Genomic DNA, 22,552 nt, shown 5'->3' on the forward strand with positions numbered 1-22,552 from the left:
ACGCAGCTGATAGAAGTCCCCGGGAGGCAGCGACTGGTATTGGAGCGGGGAGAACAGCGTCCCAGCCGGGACACTCGGTCACGGCACAAGCACGGGGAGCTGCTCCACCCATCTGAACTAACCCCGGGAGGGGGCCCACCTGGTTCGCGGGGGCGGCACGGCCACGCGGCTGGAGGGACGAGAAGTACCCGGGAGGCAGCGACTGATTTTGGAGTCAAGGGTGCACCGTCCCAGGAGGGGAGCCTTGACGCTGGGCGTGGGGCTGGAAGCGGAGGATCTGACCGTGACTCCAGCGGACCAGACCCCCCGGGGGCAATCTCCACACAGCCAGCACACATAGGCGACGCGCCCATGGGAATCTCAGATATAATAGTCATTCCAAGCAAGACAAGCAACTCTGGCTATATTCTGAGGTGCTACTCTCCTATCTCTCTGTTCCCTCCCCCACCCTCCCAGGTGGCTTCATTAACATCTGAATAGCCTGAGCCAGAGGGAGAACTCTGATAGGGGTCTGACTGCATTTTTTTTTTTTTTTAGCAGATTTTCTTGAAAAACTAGTTTCCCAGTGATGGCTCGGAGACAACAATCCATATCAAACCACTTAAAGAAACAGACCATGACAGCTTCTCCAACCCCCCAAACAAAAGAATCAAAATCTTTCCCAAATGAAGATACAATCTTGGAATTTTCAGATACAGAATATAAAAAACTAATTTACAGAATGCTTAAAGATATCACAAATGAAATTAGGATAAATGCAGAAAAAGCCAAGGAACACACCGATAAAACTGTTGAAGAACTCAAAAAGATTATTCAAGAACATAGTGGAAAAATTAATAAGTTGCAAGAATCCATAGAGAGACAACATGTAGAAATCCAAAAGATTAACAATAAAATTACAGAATTAGACAACGCAATAGGAAGTCAGAGGAGCAGACTCGAGCAATTAGAATGTAGACTGGGACTTCTGGAGGACCAGGGAATCAACACCAACATAGCTGAAAAAAAATCAGATAAAAGAATTAAAAAAAATGAAGAAACCCTAAGAATTATGTGGGACTCTATCAAGAAGGATAACCTGCGGGTGATTGGAGTCCCAGAACAGGGAGGGGGGACAGAAAACACAGAGAAAATAGTTGAAGAAATCCTGACACAAAACTTCCCTGACATCATGAAAGACGAAAGGATATCTATCCAAGATGCTCATCGAACCCCATTTAAGATTGATGCAAAAAGAAAAACACCAAGACATATTATCATCAAACTCACCAAAACCAAAGATAAACAGAAAATTTTAAAAGCAGCCAGGGAGAAAAGAAAGGTTTCCTTCAAGGGAGAATCAATAAGAATAAGTTCAGACTACTCAGCAGAAACCATGCAGGCAAGAAGGGAATGGGACGACATATACAGAACACTGAAGGAGAAAAACTGCCAGCCAAGGATCATATATCCAGCAAAACTCTCTCTGAAATATAAAGGAGAAATTAACACAAGTTTAGAGAATTTGCAAAAACCAAACCAAAGCTACAAGAAATACTAAAGGATATTGTTTGGTCAGAGAACCAATACTATCAGATATCAGCACAACACAAGGTCACAAAACAGAACGTCCTGATATCAACTCAAATAGGGAAATCACAAAAACAAACAAATTAAGATTAATTAAAAAAAATACACATAACAGGGAATCATGGAAGTCAACAGGTAAAAGATCACAATAATCAAAAAGGGGGACTAAATACAGGAGGCATTGAACTGCCATATGGAGAGTGATACAAGGCGATGTAGAACAATACAAGTTAGGTTTTTACTTAGAAAAATAGGGGTAAATAATAAGGTAGCCACAAAAAGGTATAACAACTTTATAACTCAAGATAAAAGCCAAGAAAAACGTAACGACTCAACTAACATAAAGTCAAACACTATGAAAATGAGGATCTCACAATTTACTAAGAAAAACGCCTCAGCACAAAAAAGTATGTAGAAAAATGAAATTGTCAACAACACACATAAAAAGGCATCAAAATGACAGCACTAAAAACTTATTTATCTATAATTACCCTGAATGTAAATGGACTAAATGCACCAATAAAGAGACAGAGAGTCACGGACTGGATAAAGAAACACGATCCATCTATATGTTGCCTACAAGAGACACACCTTAGACTTAGAGACACAAACAAACTAAAACTCAAAGGATGGAAAAAAATATATCAAGCAAACAATAAGCAAAAAAGAAGAGGAGTAGCAATATTAATTTCTGACAAAATAGACTTTAGACTTAAATCCACCACAAAGGATAAAGAAGGACACTATATAATGATAAAAGGGACAATTGATCAGGAAGACATAACCATATTAAATATTTATGCACCCAATGACAGGGCTGCAAGATACATAAATCAAATTTTAACAGAATTGAAAAGTGAGATAGATACCTCCACAATTATAGTAGGCGACTTCAACACACCACTTTCAGAGAAGGACAGGACATCCAGTAAGAAGCTCAATAGAGACACGGAAGATCTAATTACAACAATCAACCAACTTGACCTCATTGACTTATACAGAACTCTCCACCCAACTGCTGCAAAATATACTTTTTTTTCTAGCTCACATGGAACATTCTCTAGAATAGACCACATATTAGGTCATAAAACAAACCTTTGCAGAGTCCAAAACATCGAAATATTACAAAGCATCTTCTCAGACCACAAGGCAATAAAACTAGAGGTCAGTAACAGAAAAACTAGGGAAAAGAAATCAAATACTTGGAAAATGAACAATACCCTCCTGAAAAAAGACTGGGTTATAGAAGACATCAAGGAGGGAATAAGGAAATTCATAGAAAGCAACGAGAATGAAAATACTTCCTATCAAAACCTCTGGGACACAGCAAAAGCAGTGCTCAGAGGCCAATTTATATCGATAAATGCACACATACAAAAAGAAGAAAGAGCCAAAATCAGAGAACTGTCCCAACAACTTGAACAAAAGGAAAGTGAGCAACAAAAGAACCCATCAGGCACCAGAAGAAAACAGATAATAAAAATTAGAGCTGAACTAAATGACTTAGAGAACAGAAAAACAATGGAAAGAATTAACAAAGCCAAAAGCTGGTTCTTTGAAAAAATTAACAAAATTGATAAACCATTGGCTAGACTGACTAAAGAAATACAGGAAAGGAAACAAATAACCCGAATAAGAAATGAGAAGGACCACATCACAACAGAACCAAATGAAATTAAAAGAATCATTTCAGATTATTATGAAAAATTGTACTCTAACAAATTTGAAAACCTAGAAGAAATGGATGAATTCCTAGAAAAACACTACCTACCTAAACTAACACATTCAGAAGTAGAACAACTAAATAGACCCACAACAAAAAAAGAGATTGAAACGGTAATCAAAAAACTCCCAACAAAAAAAAGCCCTGGCCCGGACAGCTTCACTGCAGAGTTCTACCAAACTTTCAGAGAACAGTTAACACCACTACTTCTGAAGGTATTCCAAAGCATAGAAAATGACGGAATACTACCCAACTCATTCTATGAAGCCACCATCTCCCTGATACCAAAACCAGGTAAAGACATTACAAAAAAAGAAAATTATAGACCTATATCCCTCATGAACATTGATGCAAAAATCCTCAACAAAATTCTAGCCAATAGAATCCAACAACACATCAAAAAAATAATTCACCCTGATCAAGTGGGATTTATACCAGGTATGCAAGGCTGGTTTAATATCAGAAAAACCATTAATGTAATCCACCACATAAATAAAACAAAAGACAAAAACCACATGATCTTATCAATCGATGCAGAAAAGGCATTTGACAAAGTTCAACACCCATTTATGATAAAAACTCTTACCAAAATAGGAATGGAAGGAAAATTCCTCAACATAATAAAGGGCATCTATGCAAAGCTAACAGCCAATATCACTCTAAATGGAGAGAACCTGAAAGCATTTCCCTTGAGAACGAGAACCAGACAAGGATGCCCTTTATCACCGCTCTTATTCAACATCGTGCTAGATGTCCTAGCCAGGGCAATTAGGCTAGACAAAGAAATAAAAGGTATCCGGATTGGCAAGGAAGAAGTAAAGTTATCACTATTTGCAGATGACATGATTATATACACAGAAAACACTAAGGAATCCTGCAGAAAACTACTGAAACTAATAGAAGAGTTTGGCAGAGTCTCAGGTTATAAAATAAACAAACAAAAATCACTTGGATTCCTCTACATCAACAAAAAGAACACCGAAGAGGAAATAACCAAATCAAAACCATTCACAGTAGCCCCCAAGAAGATAAGATACTTAGGAATAAATCTTACCAAGGATGTAAAAGACCTATACAAAGAAAACTACAAAGCTCTTCTACAAGAAATTCAAAAGGACATACTTAAGTGGAAAAACATACCTTGCTCATGGATAGGAAGACTTAACATAGTAAAAATGTCTATTCTACCAAAAGCCATCTATACATTTAACGCACTTCCGATCCAAATTCCAATGTCATATTTTAAAGGGATAGAGAAACAAATCACCAATTTCATATGGAAGGGAAAGAAGCCCCGGATAAGCAAAGCACTACTGAAAAAGAAGAAGAAAGTGGGAGGCCTCACTTTACCTGACTTCAGAACCTATTACACAGCCACAGTAGTCAAAACAGCCTGGTACTGGTACAACAACAGGCACATAGACCAATGGAACAGAATTGAGAACCCAGATATAGATCCATCCACGTATGAGCAGCTGATATTTGACAAAGGACCAGTGTCAAATAATTGGGGAAAAGATAGCCTTTTTAACAAATGGTGCTGGCATAACTGGATATCCATTTGCAAAAAAATGAAACAGGACCCATACCTCACACCATGCACAAAAACTAACTCCAAGTGGATCAAAGACCTAAACATAAAGACTAAAATGATAAAGATCATGGAAGAAAAAGTTGGGACAACCCTAGGAGCCCTAATACAAGGTATAAACAGAGTACAAAACATTACCAAAAATGAAGAAGAGAAACCCGATAACTGGGAGCTCCTAAAAATCAAACACCTATGCTCATCTAAAGACTTCTCCAAAAGAGTAAAAAGACCACCTACAGATTGGGAAAGAATTTTCAGCTATGACATCTCCGACCAGCGCCTGATCTCTAAAATCTACATGATTCTGTCAAAACTCAACCACAAAAAGACAAACAACCCAATCAAGAAGTGGGCAAAGGATATGAACACACATTTCACTAAAGAAGATATTCAGGCAGCCAACAGATACATGAGAAAATGCTCTCGATCATTAGCCATTACAGAAATGCAAATTAAAACTACGATGAGATTCCATCTCACACCAGCAAGGCTGGCATTAATCCAAAAAACACAAAATAATAAATGTTGGAGAGGCTGCGGAGAGATTGGAACTCTCATACACTGCTGGTGGGATTGTAAAATGGTACAACCACTTTGGAAATCCATCTGGCGTTATCTTAAACAGTTAGAAATAGAACTACCATACAACCCAGAAATCCCACTCCTGGGAATATACCCTAGAGATACAAGAGCCTTCATACAAACAGATATATGCACACCCATGTTTATTGCAGCTCTGTTTACAATAGCAAAAAGTTGGAAGCAACCAAGGTGTCCATCAACAGATGAATGGGTAAATAAATTGTGGTATATTCACACAATGGAATACTACGCATCAATAAAGAACAGTGACGAATATGTGAAACATTTCATAACATGGAGGAACCTGGAAGGCATTATGCTGAGCGAAATTAGTCAGAGGCAAAAGGGCAAATATTGTATAAGACCACTATTATAAGATCTTGAGAAATAGTAAACCTGAGAAGAACACATACTTTTGTGGTTACGAGGGGGGGAGGGAGGGAGGGTGGGAGAGGGTTTTTTTATTGATTAATCAGTAGATAAGAACTGCTTTAGGTGAAGGGAAAGACAACACTCAATACATGGAAGGTCAGCTCAATTGGCTGGACCAAAAGCAGAGAAGTTTCTGGGATAAAATGAATGCTTCAAAGGTCAGCGGAGCAAGCACGGGGGTCTGGGGAACATGGTTTGCAGGGACTTCTAAGTCAATTGGCAAAATAATTCTATTATGAAATCATTCTGCATCCCACTTTGAAATGCGGCGTCTGGGGTCTTAAATGCTAACAAGCGGCCATCTAAGATGCATCAATTGGTCTCAACCCACCTGGAGCAAAGGAAAATGAAGAACACCAAGGCCACACGACAACTAAGAGCCCAAGAGACAGAAAGGGCCACATGAACCAGAGACCTACATCATCCTGAGACCAGAAGAACTAGTTGGTGCCCGGCCACAATCGATGACTGCCCTGACAGGGAGCACAACAGAGGACCCCTGAGGGAGCAGGAGATCAGTGGGATACAGACCCCAAATTCTCATAAAAAGACCAAACTTAATGGTCTGACTGAGACTAGAGGAATCCCGGCGGCCATGCTCCCCAGACCTTCTGATGGCACAGGACAGGAACCATCCCCGAAGACAACTCATCAGACATGAAAGGGACTGGTCAGCGGGTGGGAGAGAGAGGCTGATGAAGAGTGAGCTAATTATATCAGGTGGACACTTGAGATTGTGTTGGCAACTCTTGTCTGGAGGGGGGATGGGAGGACAGAGAGAGAGGGAAGCCAACAAAATTGTCAAGAAAGGAGAGACTGAAAGGGCTGACTCATTAGGGGGAGAGCAAGTGGGAGTAGGGAGTGAGATGTATGTAAACTTATATGTGACAGACTGATTGGATTTGTAAACGTTCACTTGAAGCTTAATAAAAGTTATTGAAAAAATATATATTAAGGAAAAAAAAAAAAAAAGATACATCTAACGGTCCCATCCCATCCGCAGCAAAGGAGAATGAAGAAAACCAAAGACAAGAGGAAAATATCAGTCCAAGGGACTAATGGACCACATGAACCACAGCATCCACCAGCCTGAGCCTAGAAGAACCAGGCAATGCCCAGCTACCACTACCGACTGCTCTGACAAGGATCACAATAGAGGGTCCCAGATAGAGCTAGAGAAATATGTAGAACAAAACTCAAATTCACAAAAAAAGACCAGACTGACAAAGGCTGGAGGAACCTCTGAGACTATGGCCCCTGGACACCTTGCTAACTCAGAACTTTGGATGCCATACCTTTCAGCCAAAGATTAGACAGGCCTTTAAAAAAAAAAAAAAAATTAACAAACACAAAGAACATGCTTCTTAGTTCAATCAAGTATATGAGACTAAATGGGCAAGATCTGCCCAAAAGCAAAGATGGAACAGGAAAACTGGATGAATGGACAAGAGGAACCCAGGGTGGAAAGGCGGAGAGTCCTGACACATTGGAGGGGTTGAAATCAATGTAACAAAATATTTGTGTATAAGCTTTTGAATGAGAAACTAATTTGCACTGTATAATTTCACCTAAAGCACAACCAAATTAAACAAAAATTCTGGCTCATAAAACTGCAGCCTGAAGGGCTTAGATGTTCTCATTGATCTATTTTATATTTGTTTAAGTAAAGTCAGTACTACCTGTAATGTTTATTTTTTAACAGAATAAAAAGGCATATAATTTACAGGCCATAATAGTCACCCTTTGTACTATCCAATGATTTTAACACATTTATCAACACTGGGAGTGGTGGGTTATAGGCGTAAACAGCCACACTCTAGTTTTAGAACGTTTAAATCAACCCGAAAAGGTTCTGTATACCCTTTTAAAATTAATCCCTGATAGCACCCCTAAGTCCTAGGCAACCAATGATGTGCTTTTGGACTTTATGATTATGCATTTTCTAGTAATTTAAAATAAGTGAAATAATATAATATGCAGTTGTTTGCTTTTAGCTCTTTACACTGAGCATACTGTTTTCAATGTCCATTGAGTTGGAAGGCACCTAAAATACAAACTGAGGAAGAGCTGCCTCCTCAAAGTAGAGCCAACCTTAATGACATGGATGGGCACAAGCCTTTGGGACTGTCACATGCTGACATGGCACAACTCAAAATGAGAAGAAACAGCTGAAATATGCATTAATAATCGGAATGTGGAGAGGACACAAATAATTCAAATAAGAAATGAAATGGGGGATACGACAACAGACCCAACTGAAATAAAAAGGACCATAACAGAGTATTATGAAAATTATACTCCAACAAGTTTGAAAACCTAGAGGAAATGGGCAAATTTCTAGAAACACACTACCTACCCAAACTAACACAAAATAATGTTGAAAATCTGAACAGACCCATAAGAGGAGAAGAGATTGAAAAGGTAATAATAATAATTAAAAAAATCCCAACAGCAACAAAAAAACCTGGCCCAGATGGCTTCACTGGAGAATTCTACCAAACATTCAGGGAAGAGCTTACACCAATACTACTCAAATTATTTCAGAACACAGAAAAGGAAGTGCTACTTCTAGATTTATTCTATGAAGCCAGCATAACACTGATATGAAAACCAGACAAAGGCATCACAAAAAAAGAAAATTACAGACCAATATCTCTCATGAATATATACGCAAAAATTCTCAACAAAAATATAGCCAATAGAATTAGGCATCATTTGAAAAAAATAATGCACCATGACCAAGTAGGACTCATACCAGGTATGCAAGGATGTTTCAACATTTGAAAATCAATCAACTTAATCCACCACATAAATAAAAGGAAAGAATCACACGATCATCTAATTGATGCAGAAAGGCATTCAACAAAGTCCAACACATTCCTGATAAAAATTCTCAGTAAAATAGGTAAAGAAGGGAAATTTCTCAACATAATAAAGGGCAACTATGCAAAACCAACACCCAAAATCATTCTTAATGGAGACAGTCTTTAAATATTCCCTTTGAGAACGGAATCAAGAAAAGGATGCCCTTTATCACCACTTGTATTTAACATTGTGTTAAAAGTCCTAGCTACAGCAGTAAGGCAAGAAAAAGAAATAAAGGGCATCCAACTTTGTAACGAAGAAGTGAAACTGTCGCTATTTGCAGATGATATGATACTATACACCGAAAACACAAAAGACTCCGTGAGAAAACTACTGGAATAGAAAGATTCAGCAAAGGAGAAGGACACAAGATAAATATACAAAAATCAGTTTGATTTGTATACACCAATAGAGAGAACAATGAAAAGGAAATCAGAAAAACAATACCATTTATAGTAGCACCTAAAAAAAAAAAAAAAAAGGAATAAATCTAACTAGGGTTGTAAAAGACCTATACAAAGAAAATTACCACACACTACCGCAAGAAACCAAAATGGATCTACACAAATGGAAAAACATACCATGCTCATGGATAGATAGGCTCAACATTGTGAAAATGACAATTCTACCCAAAGCAATTTACAAATACAGTGCAATCCTGATCCAAATATCAACAACATTCTTTAAAGAGATGGAAAAACTAACCATTAACTTCACAGGGAAAGGAAAGAAGGACGGATAACTAAAGCACTATTGAAGAAGAATAAAGTAGGAGGACTCGCACTACATGACCTCAGAACCTATTATACAGCTATGGTAGTCAAAACAGCCTGGCAATGGTACAACAACAGATACTCTGACCAACGGAACAGGACTGAGAACCTAAATATAAATCCATCAACCTATGCTCAACTTATCTTCAACAAAGGCCCAAAGTCCATCAAATGGGGCAAAGACAGTCTTTTTCAAAAATGATGCTGGCAAAACTGGATGTCCTTCTGCAAAAAAATGAAACATGACCACACCTCCCACCATACACAAAAACTAATTCAAAATGGATCAAAGACCTAAATATAAAGCCACAAACTATAAAGGTCATAGAAGAAAAAATAGGATTAATGCTAGAGGCTGTAATACATGACATTAACAGGATACAAATCATAACTAACAACACATAAACTCTAGAAGATAAGCTAGATGTCTTAGTCATCTAGTGATAAATACCACAAGTGGATGGCTTTAACAAAGAAAAATGTATTTCCTCATAGTAAAGTAGGCTAAAAGTCCAAATTCAGGGAGTCACCTCCAGGGGACGGCTTTCTGTCTCTGTCTGCTCTGGATGAAGATCCTTGTCCTCAATCTTCTTCTCGTCAACGAGCTTCTCAGGTGCAGGGACCCTGGGTCCAAAGGACGCGCTCTGCTCCTGGTGTTACTTTCTTAGTAGTACGAGGTCCCCAACTCTCTGCTTGCTTCCTTTTCCTTTATATCTCTGAGAGACAAAAGGTGATGAAGGCCACACCTCAGGAAAATTCTCTTTACACTGGATGAGGGTTGTGACCTGGGTAAGGGTGATGTTACAATCCCACCCTAATCCTTTTAACATAAAAGTATAATCACAAAACAGATGACAACCACACAATGCTGGAAATATGGCCCAGCCAAATTGATACACACATTTTTGGTGGGACATAATTCAATCCATGACACTAGATAACTGGGATCTTCTAAAAATTAAACACTTAGGCTGATCAAAAGACTTCATTAAAAGAGTAAAAAGAGAACCTACAGACAGGGAAAAAAAAATTGGCTACTACAAATCTGACAAAGGTCTAACCTCTAAAATCTACAGGAAAATCGAACACGTCTACAACAAAAAGAAAAATAATCCAATTAAAAAATGGGCAAAGGAAGTGAACAGACACTTCACCAAAGAAAACATTGAAGTGACTAACAGACACATGAGGAAATACTCTTGATCGTGAGCCACTAGATAAATGCAAATCAAAACCACAATGAGATAACATCTCACCCCAACATTACTGGCATGAATAATAAATCAGAAAATAACAAGTGTTGGAGAAACTGCAGGGCAAATGGAACTCTTATGCACTGCTTGTGGGAATGATAAATAATACAACCATTTTGAAAAACGTTGTGGCACTTCCTTAGAAAGCTAGAAATATAAATACCATATGATTCAGCAATTCCACTCCTAGGAATATATCTTATGGAAATAAGAGTTGTCACATGAATAGACATGTGCACACCCATGTTCACTGCAGCATTGTTCACAATAGCAAAAAGATGGAAACAGCCTAGATGCCCATCAACAGATGAATGGATAAACTAACTATGGTACATACACACAACGGAGTATTACGCAGTGACAAATAACAGTGATGAATCTGTGAAGCATCTCACAACACGGATTAATCTTGTGGGCATCATGCTGAGTGAAATAAGTCAATCACAAAAGGACAAATATTATATGAGACCACTACTATAAAAACTGACGAAAAGGTTTACAAAAAAAGAAACAATCTTTGGTGGTTATGAGGGAGGGGAGGGTTGGGGATGGAAAAACACTAAATAGACAATAGGCAAGTGGTAACATTGGTGAAGACTAAGACAATACACAATACTGGGGAAGCCAGTACAACTGTACAAGGCAAGGTCATGGAAGCTCCATAGACACATCTAAACTCCCTGAGGCACCGAATTACTGGGCTGAGGGCTGTAGGGACCATGGTCTTGGGGAACATCTAGCTCAATTGGCATAACATAGTTTATAAAGAAAATGTTCTATATTCTACTTTGGTGAGTAAAGCCTGGAGTCTTAAAACCCTGTGAGCGACCTTATAAGATACTCCACTTGTCTCATCTCTTTGGGAGCAAGGGAGAATGAAGAAAACTAAAGAAAAATAAGTCCAAAGGACTAATGGACCACAACTAACATGGCTTCCACCAGGCTGACTCCAGTAAAGCTAGGTGATGCCCAGCTACCATCACTGATGGCTCTGATAGGGATCACAGTAGAGGGTCCCAGACAAAGCTGAAGAAAAAGTGCAACAAATTCTAACTCACGAAAAAGACCAGACTTACTGGCCTGAGAGAGACTGGAAAGTGTGGCCCCCAGATGTATTTTTATCTCAGTAATGAAGTCCCTCTCGACATTGACCCTTTAGCCAAAGATTAGACAGGCCCATAAAACACAATGAGACTAAAGGGCACACCAGCCTAGGGGCAAGGACTAGAAGGCAGGAGGGGACAGGAAAGCTGGTAATAGGGAACACAAGAACGAGAAGGCGGAGTGTTGACATGTCGTGGGGTTGTTAACCAATGTCATAAAACAATGTGTACTAATTGTTTAATGAGAAACTAGTTTGTTCTGTAAATCATCATCTAAAATACAAACAATAATAATAATTGGAATGTGGAATGTATAAAGTATGAATCTAGGAAAATTGGAAATTGTCAAAAGTGAAATGGAACACATAAACAACAATATCCTAGGTATTAATGAGCTGAAATGTACTGGTATTGGACATTATGAATCAGGCAACCATATGGTCTACTATGCTGGGAATAACAGCTTGAAGAGGGATGGCATTGCATTCATCCTCAAAAAGAACACTTCAAGATACATCCTAGAAGTTTCCTGAATAAACTGAATGCTTTGAAGGCGAGCGTAGCAAAGGTGGATATTTGGAGACTACGGTTTCAGGGGTCACCTAGGTGAATAAAATCTATTAAGAAAACATTCTGCGTCCCATTTTGGAGAGTGGCATCTGGGATCTTAAACACTAGCAAGCAGCCATCTAAGATGCATCAATTGGTCTTGACCCACTTGAAGCAAAGGAGAATGAAGAACACCAAAGACACATGGTAATTATGAGCCTAAAAGACAGAAAGGGCCACATAAATCAGAGACTACATCTGAGACCAGAAGAACTAGATGGTGCCTGGCTACAACCCATGGCTGCCCTGACAGGGAACACAACAGAGAATCCCTAAAGAAGCAGGAGAACAGTGGGATGCAGACCTCAATTTCTCATAAAAAGACCAGACTTAATGGTCTGACTGAGACTAGAAGGACCCAGGAGGTCATGGTCCCCACACCTTCTGTTAGCTCAAGACAGGAAACATTCCCAAAGCCAACACTTCAGACAGGGATTGGACTGAACTATAAGGTAGAAAAATAATACTGGTGAGTAGTGAGCATCTTGGATCAAGTAGAAACATGAGGCTATGTGGGCAGCTCCTGTCTGGAGGGGAGATGTGAAGGCTGAGGGGGACAGAAGCTGGCTGAATGGACATGGAAATACAGGGTGGAGAGAAGGAGTGTGCTGTCTCATTAGGGGAAGAGCAACTAGGAGTATATAGCAAGATGTATATAAGTTTTTGTATTTGTATGAGAGACTGACTTGATTTGTAAACTTTCACTTAAAGCACAATTAAAAAAAAAAAAAAGATCCATCCTGAAGTACAATGCTGTCAGTGATAGGATAATATCCATATGCCTACAAGGAAGACCAGTTAATATGAATATTACACACCAACCTCCAAGGCCAAAGATGAAGAAAGTGAAGATTTTTCCAACTTCTGCAGTCTGAAATTGATCAAACATGCAATCAGGGTGCATTGATAATTACTGGTGATTGGAATGCAAAAGTTGGAAACAAAGAAGGAACGGTAGTTGGAAAATATGGCCATGGTGATAGAAACAATGCTGGAGATAGCATGATAGAATTTTTTAAGATGAACAACTTCATTGCAAATACCTTTTTGCAACAACATAAACAGCGACTATACATGTGGACCTCACCAGATGGAATACACAGGAATCAAATCGACTATGTCTGTGAAAAGAGACAATGGAAAAGCTCAATATCATCTGTCTGAACAAGGCCAGGGAATGACTGCAGAACAGACCATCAGTTGCTCATATGCAAGTTCAAGGTGAAGCTGAATAAAATTAGAACAAGTCCACAAGAGTCAAAGTACAACCTTGAGTATTTCCCACCTGAATTTAGAAAACGTCTCAGGAATAGATTTGATGCATCGAACACTAATGACCGAAGGCCAGACAAGTTGTGGAATGACATCAAGGACATCATACATGAAAATATCGAAAGGTTATTAAAAAGACAGGAAAGAAAGAAAAGGCCAAAATGGATGTCAGAAGAGACTCTGAAACTTGCTCTTAAACAGAGTAGTTAGAGAGAATGGAAGAAATGATGATATATAAGAGGTGACCAGAAGATTTCAAAGGTGGCTCAAGAAGAAAAGGTAAAGTATTATAATGACATGTGCAAAGACCTGGAGTTAGAAAATCAAAACGGAAGAACATGCTCGACATTTCTCAAGCTGAAAGAATGGAAGAAAAAATTCAAGTCTCGAGTTGCAATACTGAAGAATTCTATGGGAAGATATTATATGACCCAGGAAGCATCAAAAGAAGATGGAAGGAATACAGTCACTATATCAAAAAGAACTGGTCAACATTAAACCATTTCAGGAGGTAGCATTGGATCAGGAACCATTTGTTCTGAAAGAAGAGATCCAAGCTGCACTGAAGGCACTGGTGCAAAACAAGGCTCCAGGAACTGGTGGAATACCAACTGAGATGTTTCAACAAACGGATGCAGTGCTAGAAGGGCTCATTCATCTTTGTCAAGAAAGTTGGATGACAGCTACCTGGCCAACTGACTGGAAGAAATCCATATTTATGCCTGTTCCCAAGAAAGGTGATCCAAACAAATGTGGAAATTATCAAACAATACCATTAATATTACATGCAAGTAAAATTTTGCTGAAGAGCATTCAAAAACGGTTGCAGCAGTACATCAGCAGGGAGCTCCGAGAAATTCAAGCTGGGTTCAAAAGAGGATGTAGAACCAGAGATATCATTGCTGATGTTAGATGGATCCTAGCTGAAAGCAGAAAATACCAAAAAGATGTTTACCTCTGTTTTATTTACTATGCAAAGGCATCCAACTGGGTGTATCATAACAAATTATGGGTAACACTGCAAAGAACGGGAAAATCCGGAACACTTAATCGTGCTCGTGAGGAACCTGTATATAGATCTAGAGGCAGTTGTTGGAACAGAACAAGGAAATACTGTGTGTTTTAAAGTCATAAAAGGTGTGCGTCAGGGTTGTATCATTTCACAACACTCATTCAATCTGTGTGCTGAGCAAATAAGGTGAAAAGCTGGACTATATGAAGAAGAGCAGGGGATCAGGATTGGAGGAAGATTCATTAACAACCTGCGTTATGCAAATGACACAACCTTGCTTGCTCAAAGTGAAGAGGACTTGAAGCACTTACTGGTGAAGATCAAGGACCACAGACTTCAGTATAGGTTATAACTCAACACTAAGAAAACAAAAATCTTTATAATTGGACCAAAAACAACATCATGACAAATGGAGAAAATACTGAAGTTGTTAAGGATTTCATTTCACTTAAATCCACAATCAATACTCATGGAAGCAGTCAGGAAATCAAAGGACATGTTGCATTGGGAAAATCTGCTGCAAAAGACCTTGAGTTAAAGTGCTAAAAAGCCAAGATGTCGCTTCTAAGACTAAAGTGCACCTGACCCAAACCATGGTGTTTTCAATCACCTCCCATGAATGTGAAAGTTGGATGATGAATAAAGAAGGCCAAAATAAAATTGATGCCTTTGAATTATGGTGTTGGTGAAAAATATTGAATATACCATGGGCTGCCAAAGGAACCAACAAATCTGTCTTGGGGGAAGTACAGCCAGAATGCTCCTTAGAAGCAAGGATGTCAAGACTACGTCTCACATACTATGGACATGTATGTTATCAGAGGGGACTGGTCCCTGGAGAAGGACATCATGCTTGGAAAAGAAGTGGGCCAAGGAAGAAGAGGAAGACCCTCAGTGTGATGGACTGACACAGTGGCTGCAAAGATGGGCTCAGGCATGACAACGATTGTGGAGATTGTGCACTACTGGGTGGTGTTTCATTCTGTTGTACATGGCATCACTATGAGTCGGAATTGACTCAAAGGCACCTAACAATGACAATATATGCGTACTTTTGTTTTACTTCCTTTCTTTCTTTCTGATATTCTAAGATTTCTTATTTTCTTTCTGCTTAGAGAATCTCCTTTAACCATTCAAGGTAGGTTCTCTGAGAATCTAAGAATGTTTTGATTTCCCCTTCATTCCTGAAGAACACTTTTTTTAAAAAAATAATTTTTATTGTGCTTTAAGTGAAAGTTTACAAATCAAGTCCGTCTCTCACACAAAAACCCATATATACCCTGCTACACACTCCTGATTACTCTCCCCCTAATGAGACAGCCTGCTCTCTCCCTCTAGTCTCTCTTTTCGTGTCTTTTTCGACAGCTTCTAACCCCCTCCACCCTCTCATCTCCCCTCCAGGCAGGAGATGCCAACACAGTCTCAAGTGTCCACCTGATCCAAGAAGCTCACTCCTCACCAGCATCCCTCTCCAACCCATTGTCCAGTCCAATCCATGTCTGAGGAGTTGGCTTCGGGAATGGTTCCTGTCCTGTGGCAACAGAAGGTCGGGGGGCCATGACCACCAGGGTCCTTCCAGTCTCAGTCAGACCATTAAGTCTGGTCTTATGAGAATTTGGGGTCTGCATCCCACTGCTCTCCTCCCTCGGGGATTCTCTGTTGTGTTCCCTGTCAGGGCAGTCATCGGTTGTAGCGGGGCACCATCTAGTTTGAAGAACACTTTTAATGAATACAAAATTCTAAGTTGGAAGGTCTGTTCTTTCAGTACTTGAAGATTATTATGCTATTTCCATCCACCTTCAATGGCTTCTTATTAGAAACCCACTGTCATTTGAATCATTTTTTTCCCTATAGGAATTGAATCATTTCTCTCTTCAGAAGTTTCCCCAGGATGTGTCTTGGCATGGATTTCTTTGGGCATATCCTGTTTGGGGTTCTCTCAGCTGTTGAATATATATCTTTATTTATGTCTTTTGCCAAATTTGGGAAATTTTTAGCCATTATTTTTGTGAATGCTTTTTCAGACAGGCTCTTTTTCTCCCCTCCTTTGGGCCCATGACACAAATATTAGATCTTTTGTTGTAGTCCCACATTTTCTTAAAGGTCTGTTCATTTATTTCCCAGTCTATTTTCTTTCAATTTCAAATTGGAAAATTTTTATTGTTCTATCCTTAAGTACATTGTTCCTTTCTTCTTTTCTCTCCATTCTGATACTGAACTCATCCACTGAGTTTTTCTTTTATTATATTTTTTAGCTCTAAAATTTTCCTTTGGTTCTTTTGTATATCTTCTATTTATTTTCTGTGTCTTTCTATTTCTTTGACTACTGTTTCTATTTTTTTTTTTAATTTGTTTCAGTCATGTCCACAATTGATAGTTGAAGTATTTTTATGTTGTTAGTTGTCATTGAGTTGATTCATTTTTACATCATCTGCTTTAAAATCATTGTCAGACAATTCTAACATCTGTATCCACTTGGTGTTAGCATTTGTTGATTGTCTTTTCTTATTTAAGTTTCCATCTTCCTGGTTATTAGTATGAGGAGTAATTTTCATTTGATACCTGGGCATTTTATTAATTTTATTATAAGACCCTGAATCTTACTTAAATCTTGTGCTTTAGCAGGTCTCCTCTGACAATTATTTTACAGAAAGTGGGCAACACTACCTCATTACATCCAGGTCAGGGTTGAATTACATGTTCTCTCACTTGCCCTACATTGATACAACCTTAGCTTACATGCAGAGGGTCACCTTGTTATTGCTATCTATATGCCTTCCACTTGCACTTAGAATGGGGACCTCCTTATAGCCTCATGGGGATGAAAACACCAGCTTCCCAGTTTTTTTTCTGACACAATCCTAGTGTGTGTGTGTGTGTGTGTGTGTGTGTGTGGTGTGTTGGGGGGAGGTGTGGATGGCGCATCATTAAATCCCAGCAAAGGTGAAAGTAAAGTTTCTCCTCTTGACTTTTTCTGGCTGGGATAGGGTGGGACGGCACTGCAGTTCTTTTTCTGTGATGTTTGGTTAGAGTATGTCGTTATCATCTACAAGTTTTTTGTCTTACTATGCTACCCCCCTTTTTTTTTTTTTTAGTGGGGTGATGGAGAGAGAAGGCTTTTGTTGTTTCTACCCAACATCATTTGTTTTGGTGCCTTCTCTGGTACACAGTCTGGTATATTTGAGGTAACTATGTGGAACACTATCATGTTTATTTTACATATAATTTCCAGATTTTTAGCCATACTTAGTGGAAAGAATAGAGTTCATCTATTCCATATTCCCCTTGCTTTTATTTTTGAATCATAATTTTGCTGAATGTAGAATTCTTGGTTGACAGGTTTTTTGGTTTCTTTTTCATTTCAGCACTTCGTATACGTCATTCCTTGCTTTCTGGCCACCGTTGTTTCTGGTGAGAAGTTAGCCATTAATTGTAATTATTCTTCCCTGAATAGATGAGTTGTGTTTCTCTTGCTGATTTTAAGATTTCCTTTTTTACTTTGTTTTTTAAAATTTTGATTATAATGTGTATATACATTACATCTTTTACTATATTTACATTTTACATCTTTTCATATATCTTTCTTTGGTTTTGTTGAGGTTCTTGAATAGTAGATTGATCTTTTCATCAAGTATGGGAAGTTTTTGGTCATTAGTTCTTCAAATATTTTTTCCATCTTTTTCTCTCCTACTAGGACTCTGGTTACACGTATGTTGGTACACCTGTTGTTGTCCCACAGCTCTTTAAAGGTCTTTTCATTTTTCTTTTTCAGACTGAATAATTTCCCTTGATCTAGCTTCAAAGTCACTGATCCTTTTCTCTGCCACCTTGAATCTGCTGTTGAGCCCTCTACTGATTTTTTTATTTGAGTTTCGATTCCATAATTTTATATCTATTTCCTTATTGAGAATCTCTATTTGTTGATTCATTCTTGTCATAACCAAAAAAAGTTAATTCCAACTTGAAAGCGATTCTATAGGACTGAGTAGAACTCCCCCATAGGCTTTCCAAGGCTGTAAATCTTTATGGAAGCAGGCTGCCACGTCTTTCTCCTGCAGAGCAGTTGGTGGCTTCAAAACACTGACCTTTTGGTTCGCAGCTAGAGTTTTAACCACTGCGCCACCAGAGCTCCTGAGTCTTGTCATATTATCCTTTAATTCTTTAACCATGGTTTCCTCTAGTTCTCTGAACGTATTTGTAACAGGTGCTTTGAAGCCTTTTTCTACTAAACTCAACATGTAGGAACACTCAGAGATAGTTTCTATTGACTGAATTTTTCTGATTCGGGGTCATACTCTCATCTTTCTTTACAAGTCTCATATTTTTTTTGAAAATGGAACATTTTAGAAAATATTTTGTAACTATTCTGAATTTTGAAATTTCCCCTTGAAGTTATTCTTGCAGTTTGTTGTTTTGGTTTTTTTGTGTCTTAGCTAAATCTCTGAACTATAACTATTGATGCCTCTGCATGCATGTGTATACGTGTGCACACACACAAACACATAATGCATATACTTGTTTATCTTCAAGCCTGGCTTCAAAGAGGTTTTCCCAGTGTCAGTGTTGCTCACTGTTCAGTCTACGATTAGCCAGTACAGATTTTCTGTCTTCTGCTGACAGATTTGTGTGTTGGTAGGGAGCATTTCCAAGTTTCAAGTCACTTTTAAAATTTGTTTGAGGTTTTACTCTCCACAGGGTCCTCTCAAGTCTCCCATGTGCATAGTCTCAGGGTTGACTAGGAGTGTATGAAGAGTTTGGAACCTGTGCGCAGTCCCAGCCAGGATTATGTTTGCCACAATCACAATGGCAACCTCAGGCTGGCAGAGCTGAGCCCTTGACCCTCCCCTAGTCACCTGCCTTCACAAAGTCAATGCCTTTGACAGTGGTGCTGGGCATGATCACCACCCACCACTCAAAGTGTGTGTACTGCAGAGAAGCCACCAGCACTCAAAGACCATCCCACCCTACCTGAATAACCTGGTGGGAAGGGTGAAGTGGGAGTGAGTAAACTCAAGTCAGAACCTCACAGATTCAAACTGATACAATCCAAAGTTAAACAGGTTTTCAAGCATAAATGCTTCTCATTATGCCTACTGTAAACTTTCTAAGTGCTGAAATAGTTGTTTTTGTCTATTTTGTCCAGTTTTAAAGTTGTTTTAAGGGAGAGAAGTTGCTTATCTACTCACTTGGCAAGAGCCAAAAACCAGTGTCCATTTTAACCAAACTTAGGTTATCTTTGAACAAAAAAGATACAGTTTCTAAGTACCTCACAAGCATGTTCTTGCTAATATTTTTCTCCTTTTTAAGAAATAATTTTCTATGTAGTTGCATTTTTAGTATAATATATTGCTTCTTGAACCCTATTTAAAGGCTAAGGGAAACCTTGTGAAATGTTAGTTGTTTATATAACATTTTAATCAATTAAAAAAATCCATTTATTCAACTAGTTCATCTAATAATAATTTTCTTCAGTGTAGATAAAACCACTGATATATAATAGATACTGCTCACATGAAAACCACCATGACTTTTTTTTTTAAACAGATCTGAATAATTATTGGAAACTTGTCCTCGTTTTCATTTGTTTGTTTTGTAATATGTGTGTAATATAAACCTCATTATGTCATTTACTTTTTCCCTCTAATGTGATTTTGAATAGCTGCATAGTATTCCATTTTATGAATTTACCATATTCTACTTAACTTTCTATGGGTACTTGCTTATATTACTTAAAATATTTTTATATTAAAAATAATATAATGATTTATATCAGTTGCACACACCTTTGTGTATAGCTCAAGGATAAATCACAGAAATAAAGTACTGGGTAAAATATTATTCACTTTTAAGCTTTTGATGCATATTGCTAAATTGCCTTCCAATCTGCTGTATTAATTTTCTTCCCACCATCTGTAGATGAAAGTGCTCATTTTCCTAAACTATCATTTATATTGGGTGTTAATAGGGAATTTTTGAAGGGGACTGCATTTTTCACATCTCCATAGCTGGTAATGTTATAAAATAACAAATAACACTAGAACGTTATTGATAATGCTTATGAAGAAGTGCATAAATACTCAAAGAGAGTATATATACAAAGATATATGTTCTAGTCTGAGCATCTGCATGTCATAGAACATAAGATATTAAATGCCTAACCATTTATTTGTCAATTTATAAAACATGTTGTCGCAGGATTAAATTGTATCCCAAAAGGGACATTAACTTGTATTATACTGAAGTATTTATTATTGCAGCATATGTAACAGATAATTTTTGTTTACATTTTTAATTACTTACATTTTTAGCCAAGAAAATCTCTAAGGATAATGCTTCATTTACAAGAGTGTCCTGGCAAAGACAACATAATGTAATCACACATTACCAACAATTCCATGACAATGATGCAGTAGTTTTAAAATGACTTCCAAATAAAAGCTTAATTATATTGTCTATTATGTGCTGGAATCTCATTGTTGGAGTCTAATTGTTCTTTTCTCAGAACTCACAGTGCTGGATACAAATAAGCCATAGGGCTATACTCAATAATCAGAATTGATGCAATATATGGAGGAAAGAAGCTACTTTTTATTAAAAGCCATTCCTACTTTCTCTATTCTGGTGAAGTTGGTAGGGGAATTGGATTTGGGGGAGCAAGGTTACATTACCAAGAAGGGCAGGAACCACATCATTTTATCCTCTTTCCGTTATACATGCATAACATTCAGTAAATGAACTGAAACTATCCAAATTTCAAATTTTCTTATTGGTTTGGGGGCATATTTTTGAAGGGATATTTGAATATGTCCATATCGGATGCCTTATACTTCTAAAATTTTAAAGTTAGATAGCCATGGTAAAAATTTCAACTTATAAGGGCTTGAGGAAGTACATTCAGGAATGTATGATAAATAGAAACCAGAAGATTGTATATGTTAGTGGCTAAAATATCTTCTGTAATATGTATATTTCCATTTTATGAATTGTAGAAACTTGGTACAATCAGTCTATCCCTTCAGAGTTGTCTTTATAAAGTGAAAGACATAAAACAGGCTTTGTTAATTATATTGGATTCAGCCACCCTCCAATATATGAGACTTGAGCTGATCTGGCTGCCCTCTTTTCATGAGCTTACTCTTGATATGGGACACTCCTTCCAAAGAAAGTCATAAAAGACGTTTATTTTAAAATCTTCTCTGATGTGGTAGAGAAAGTTTGGGGCAATGTAGAGAAAATTAGGGAAATAGAACTATACTGGTACAAGATGATTCAAGAAAGTGCTCTGGGTCTGACTGGATGCATCTGGATGATATAAATAAAATGCAAACACCAAAAGGGAGAAGCAAAACTACGCCTTAGAAAATCATCTGGCCACAACTGGATTTAATTATTATCTCTTCTCCAAAATTATCAGAGGCATTCACATTCATTTTTCATGAGCTGGTTGATGACAAAGGACAATCATGATTACCTCTATTTTACAGATGAGTAAAATGAAGCCAGGACTAGAACATTTCATTCTAGTACCTGATGTCCTAGGTTTGTTTTTCCCAGATTTCCCTGGGGCTCTTATTAAAATACAGTTTCCTGGGACCCAGCTGAAGCCTACTGAATCAGAATCTTCAGGGAATAACTCTGATAATAAGCATTTTAAAAAAGGATTTGGGTGATCCTTATCAAACAGGTATGACAAACTTTGCATTGTGAGTCTAATACCACGAAGGTCAATGCTTTGACCCTTAAGGGAAGCAAGATGACAGTCAAACTG

This window comes from Elephas maximus, chromosome 6 (genome assembly GCF_024166365.1).
Source record: "Elephas maximus indicus isolate mEleMax1 chromosome 6, mEleMax1 primary haplotype, whole genome shotgun sequence".
NCBI classification, from domain to species: Eukaryota; Metazoa; Chordata; class Mammalia; order Proboscidea; family Elephantidae; genus Elephas; species Elephas maximus.